The 5,982-nt window shown below is 34.3% G+C and overlaps 1 protein-coding gene across 1 annotated transcript in view; it reads right to left on the reverse strand.

Annotated features, from left to right (window-relative positions):
• LOC108972183 (sodium- and chloride-dependent GABA transporter 1-like) overlaps nucleotides 1-4,810 on the reverse strand; it is a 113,639-nt gene extending 108,829 nt beyond the window's left edge. The window contains exon 1 of the mRNA XM_018938695.1: nucleotides 4,527-4,810. The gene's annotated coding sequence lies outside the window, so the exon portion shown is untranslated. The remainder of the gene's footprint in view (nucleotides 1-4,526) is intronic.
• Between the last annotated feature and the right edge of the window lie 1,172 nt (nucleotides 4,811-5,982).

Raw genomic sequence — 5,982 nt, forward strand, 5'->3', positions numbered from 1 at the left:
CATGAGAGAACCGACAACCTTACCCCAAGCACTACATTTATGTCAAAAACTTGACAACATGACATATAGAATAAATCATGCCAACAATACACACAAAGCAAATATTCAATCACCACCACGACCTCCTCGAAATAAAAATTTTAATAACTATAATAACAATGGAGTTTTTTACCCCGAATTAACATGTAACCACTCGCCTAGACGAAATTTCAATCAAACCGATATCCCCAAAACTCTCCCAACTATATGCAAAATAACCAAGGATTCATATCAAGGCTCAACAATTACCCGAACAACCCCCATATTACTAGAGAAAATACCTCCTTTAATAATAGGCCAAATTTACCACCTAAACCACCGACCCAAATGGAAGTCGACCAATCAATACGATCAAGACAAATCAATTATCAGAATAGGCTCAATACATTCTAGGACAATCGACCACCCAAACGTCCGATTTTCGCACAACTGACTCATCCTCCAAGCAAAATACAAAGACATTTTTTTACTAAGAATTAGACCCTAACGGGATATACGATGACAATCTCTACGATAGCAATTACGATAATGCAAGTAAAAATGAACCTGATACTATTAATTTTTTTGATTAGCGCCGTCTTCGCTGCCTTATTACGAATTTAGAACAAGGCGCGGAGACGCGATAGATTTTCTTATTGATACCGGATCCAATAAGAACTACATTCAATCCACTAGAATTACGAATCCCATTCCGAATGAAAAGCCCTTTACAGTGAAATCGGTTGCCGGAGCAATAGAAATTACCCACCATACCTTTGTCGACATTTTTGGACCAACCAGACAGGAAAAATAAGAATTTTCATACTACCAACTCTAGGGTCGTTCGACGGCATAATAGGCAACGACACACTTAAAGAATTAAAAGCAATTATTCATGCTGACAAAAATTTAATGACAATTTGTCAAAGTATGAATATAACGTTAAAACAACGAATATCCCACGAAGTGAATAATGTGGCAACCAATATCCACATCTTTCAGTATAACAACAAAACAAAATTAATAATATTATCGATAAATGTCCAAACCTTTTATCCGATCCGGATGAAAAACTTACCTACACCACCCTCGTAAAAGGCGAAATCCGGACAACAACTGAAACCCCCGTCTACTCCAAGCCATACCCGTACCCCATGGCATTAAAATACGAAATCGAACGCCAAATTGAAGAACTCTTAGATAACGGAATAATMAGGAGATCGAAATCTCCGTATAACTCCCCAATTTGGATAGTTAACAAAAASTCAGATGCCTCTGRCGAAAAAAAATWTCGAATGGTCGTAGATTATCGTAAACTCAATTCAGTTACGATCCCTGGTAAATACCCCATACCAGAAATTAACGAAGTCCTTGCAAATCTGGGAAACAATAAACTATTTACTGTTATAGCCTTAAAAAGTGGGTTCCATCAGATTCCACTTCGCTTGACCGCAGACATTGAAAAAACCGCATTTTCCGTAAACAACGGAAAATATGAATTCCTACGCTTACCTTTCGGTCTAAAAAATGCTCCAGCGACATTCCAAAGAGTACTATACGATATCCTTCGTCAACATATAGCAGTAAGATGCTATGTTTACATCGATGATGTAATAATGTTTAGCAAAAACGAAGATGAACATTTTAAAAATATAGAATAAGTACTTCAAACCGTAGAAAATGCTAACATGAAAATCCAATTAGGCAAATGTACATTTGCTAAAGAAGGAGTAGAATTTTTAGGATATGTAATTAGTTCAAACGGGATAAAAACCAACGCCGAAAAAGTAGAAGCGGTAGCTAAACTCCCAGTTCCACAAGCCCTTAAAGAATTAAGATCTTTCCTAGGTATGTCAGCACTGTTAAGAGGAGAAGCTGGTCATGTCTCCAAACGGAACTCGAAAAATATAGAAATAGAATTAGACAACGAATGCTCAGAAGCATTTAATAATATAAAAAAATACTTTAGTATCCAATTATATAGTTTTAGCGTATCCAAATTTCGACAAAGATTTTGAACTAACGACCGACGCCTCAGATTTCGCATTAGGTGCCGTCCTATCGCAAGACGGTAGACCAATTACTTTCATATCGAGAACTCTAAGTAAGGCCGAAGAACATTATGCCACCAATGAGAAAGAAATGCTTGGTATAATATGGTTACTTAATTCACTTAGAAATTACCTCTACGGTCAAAAAAAGTTAAAATTATCACCGATCATCAACCTCTTACCTATGGCTTAAGCCATAAGAACACTAATAGTAAAATGAAGCGATGGACAGCCATTTTAGAAGAATATAACTAAGAACTAACTTACAAACCTGGTAAAACAAATGTAGTTGCAGACGCCCTTTCAATGATACCAATACAAATAAACTCACTCACACCTACGATTCATGGTGAGGAAAGCTCGAGTCATAATTCAATCCCTTGTACAGAAGTTCCAATTAATGTTTTCAAAAATCAAATTTTTTTCAAGATTGACGAAATATCTTCATACCAATTTAAAATAATTTTTCCAACAGTTCGCAGGCATATAATTACAGAACCAGAATACAACGAACAGTTATTGATTTCTTACATGAAACGATACCTTAAGCCATCTGTTATAAATGGAATTCATACAGAAGAAAGGATAATGGGTATGATGCAAAATATCTCATTTTAGGAACATTAAAAGCTGATATACCCAAAAATTAGTTGAAGATATTAATAATGAACAARAACAGGAGAACGTCATATTAAAAGAACATCTAAGAGCACATAGGAATGCCACTGAAAATAAAACACAAATTCTCGAAACAAAATATTTTCCCGGTATGCTAAATAAAATAAAACGAATAATAGGCAACTGCACCGTCTGTAAACAAAACAAGTACGAGAGACATCCTAACCAACCGAAAATTGCAGAAACTCCATTACCAACATATCCAGGACACACAGTTCATATCGATATATTTTTAACAGAGGGAAAGATAGTTATGACAGCTCTAGATAAATTTACAAAATACGCAGTAACAAAAAGCCTGAATAGCAGAGCAATAGAAGACGTCAGATATTCCTTAAGAGATATTATATTTTTCTTCGGAGTACCAAAATTAATAGTTATCGACAATGAGGCATCTCTAAACTCAGCCTCTTTAAAATTTATGATGAAAGACGAATTAGGAATAGAAGTTTACACTACTCCTCCATATAAAACCCATACTAACGGACAAGTGGAAAGGTTCCACTCTACATTAATCGAAATAATGCGCCGCATAAAAGAAAACGGTATAAATAATATTTCAAAAAGTCCTTTGCCAAACTGCACGGAGGTCAACAACCAGCATATCCCAACTATGGAGGAAATGGGACCTGGAATAATACTTCTAAATTAATACAACGGAGAAATTTCAATAAATAAAGAATCTACATTTTTAAACGGGACCTTCCTCATTTTGTACACCAACGTAACCATTGTTATCAACGGAAAAAGTTCTATAACGAAAGAAAGAACAGCAAGTACCAGCTATCCTACAACCGTCATCCGCACCACTCAACATAGAATAATTCCTCTCGCTGGAGATGCTCAAACAGCTCACTTCAACAGTACAAAAGAAGTAAGTCTGTTAGAAGCAGCAAACAGAGTCAAATACGGAACCAGCATCACTCTAATCGTCTTTTTAATAGTCATCGCCTTAATTTTCGTGAAGAATCTTTTGATTAAACAAAAAGTAGAGGAACCCAATAATCTGTCACAACCGGCAAGGTCTCAACCAAATTTTCAATACACCTAAAGATTCAAACGAGGACGTTTGAATTTCAAGGGGGGACTAGTTAGCACCCCATACATTCAAAAATTATCATATGATGCGTTAATATTATATGATACAAAGTAATATAATATGACACCACTAAATCGCTGAGAGTGCGACACGTGTAGTGGCAACCTTTGGGAAGCGCAGTGTCAGCAGCTTCATACCCGTTGCAGCGGAAAACATAGGTCTAGAATTATACTTATAATTAATTGTAAATTGTAGTTCTTTAGTGAAACTCAATAAAGGAGCATAGCTGCAAGAAAATATTTTTTTTTATAAAATTAGCAATACGTTTTTTAACTTATATATGTACAATACTCATTACAGAAGAATAGGCATATAAAGTAAGATATAAATCTAGGGGAATACATGACCTGTAGAATATGCTAATAATATATCAGATATGAATTGTCTTTTCTCTCTAAATACTGAATATAATGATGCTCAAATTTGATGTCCCAAACCCGGACGCGGTATTTTACTAATTTCGGTTAATAAGAAACAGTAATTTCTTATTAATCGCTTAAAAAAGACATCATGACATATTTTTCTTGACTTAAGTTCACAACAATTGCGCGAATATCAAATTACTTGCCCATCCCTTATAATTTTTAATAAGGTGTCGGAGTCTTCTTAAATATTGCACGTAACATTACGGCTTGCATATTAAAGTCTGTCTTAACATGGTTAACTTTTTTGATACTTACAATTTGTTTCAGTTATTGGATTACTTAAAAATTTTTGAGCTTTATTATGTGCTTCACACTTATTCGTAGGATTACGTAATAACTGTATCCACTATAAGTTTGAAAGTTCTTACAATCTTTAAAGATTATTTTATTTGTTGTCTCATTTTACTATAATATTGACATTTAAATTTATTATTTTAGTCTTCAAATTTTTTTTTATGTCCATGAGTTTCAGAAGAAATAGGCGACTGAAATGTAATACGTATTTTATTTTTTGCTATCGCTGAAACTGTTGCTCACAGAAAAACCCAATTCTGTTTGTGTGGCGCTTTTATAATGCATCAGTTTATACACTATGATGTAAATCGGCAAATGCTCCCTTAATTTTAAACAACAATAGTATAACGATACACACAAAGTTATTTAACAGCTTTAATCGCATTTCCTTCGCATCGCTTTGATTTTGAGCTCTTACTTAATTTTATGACCTCTTTATGATTGAATATAATTTCCCCCTCGTTGCCAAGTCTGCCATTTAACTGCAATCCCCTTTCAACGGTAACATGTGTAAACATTAAATGTTATTTAAGCACGTCAACATTAAGAGGAACTTAAATCTGAATTCTTATTACTTAGAGCAATGCATAGAAGCTAATTTAATAATCCCGTGAATGACCTAATAAAAATATCTCTTTCAATACATGTATGTGTGCGCATTGTTAAACTTATGCTAACTTACCTAAAGCAAATTACCTTACATACTATATAAAAATTAAAAGCTATTGCGTTATATGCCCGCATAACGTCCAAACCACAGCACGGAAAGACATGAGAATTTGCACATGTATTCCTTTTGTTCTGAAGAAGGTCCCAACAGAAATATGTTTCACCGATCGATTTTACAATACGAGTATATACAAGTATCACTATATAGTATAAACAAAGTTGTTTCCTCTATGTCTGCTTAAATCTTTAAAACTCCGGGATGGTATACTACTATCAAATTAAAACCTGAATTTTTATTTTTATACTTCGCGAGTTTTCGAATCGGTAATTTTTTTTTGTAAGTTAGCAGTACTATTACAAACATCTATGGTAAATTTCACGTCAAAATATTCATTAGTATTTGAGATACGCGTCGTTTTGTGAGGATCTAAAAGTGAATTCTTCGAGTTTTACTATGTCTAAATTTATTGAACAAGGAAGTGCGATAATCCACAATCTCATACTTCATTGGTTATTCGTGATCATTTCGCCATATTCTCAACTAATATCGCAACCACCTTCTTCAATTCAGCAAATTCACATGACCACTCCGAGGACACCCTTTTGACTCAATTGAGAATATAAAAGCTGAATCGAAGAAGACTCTGATGGCCATCACGATGAAGGATTTTTCCAAGTGCTAGGATGACTGGAAAATTCGTTGATATAAGTGTATTGGAGTTGGAGGGGATTACTTTCATGAAGATGA

This window comes from Bactrocera latifrons, unplaced genomic scaffold (assembly GCF_001853355.1).
Source record: "Bactrocera latifrons isolate USDA-ARS-PBARC rearing strain unplaced genomic scaffold, ASM185335v1 scaffold_384, whole genome shotgun sequence".
Classification (NCBI taxonomy): domain Eukaryota; kingdom Metazoa; phylum Arthropoda; class Insecta; order Diptera; family Tephritidae; genus Bactrocera; species Bactrocera latifrons.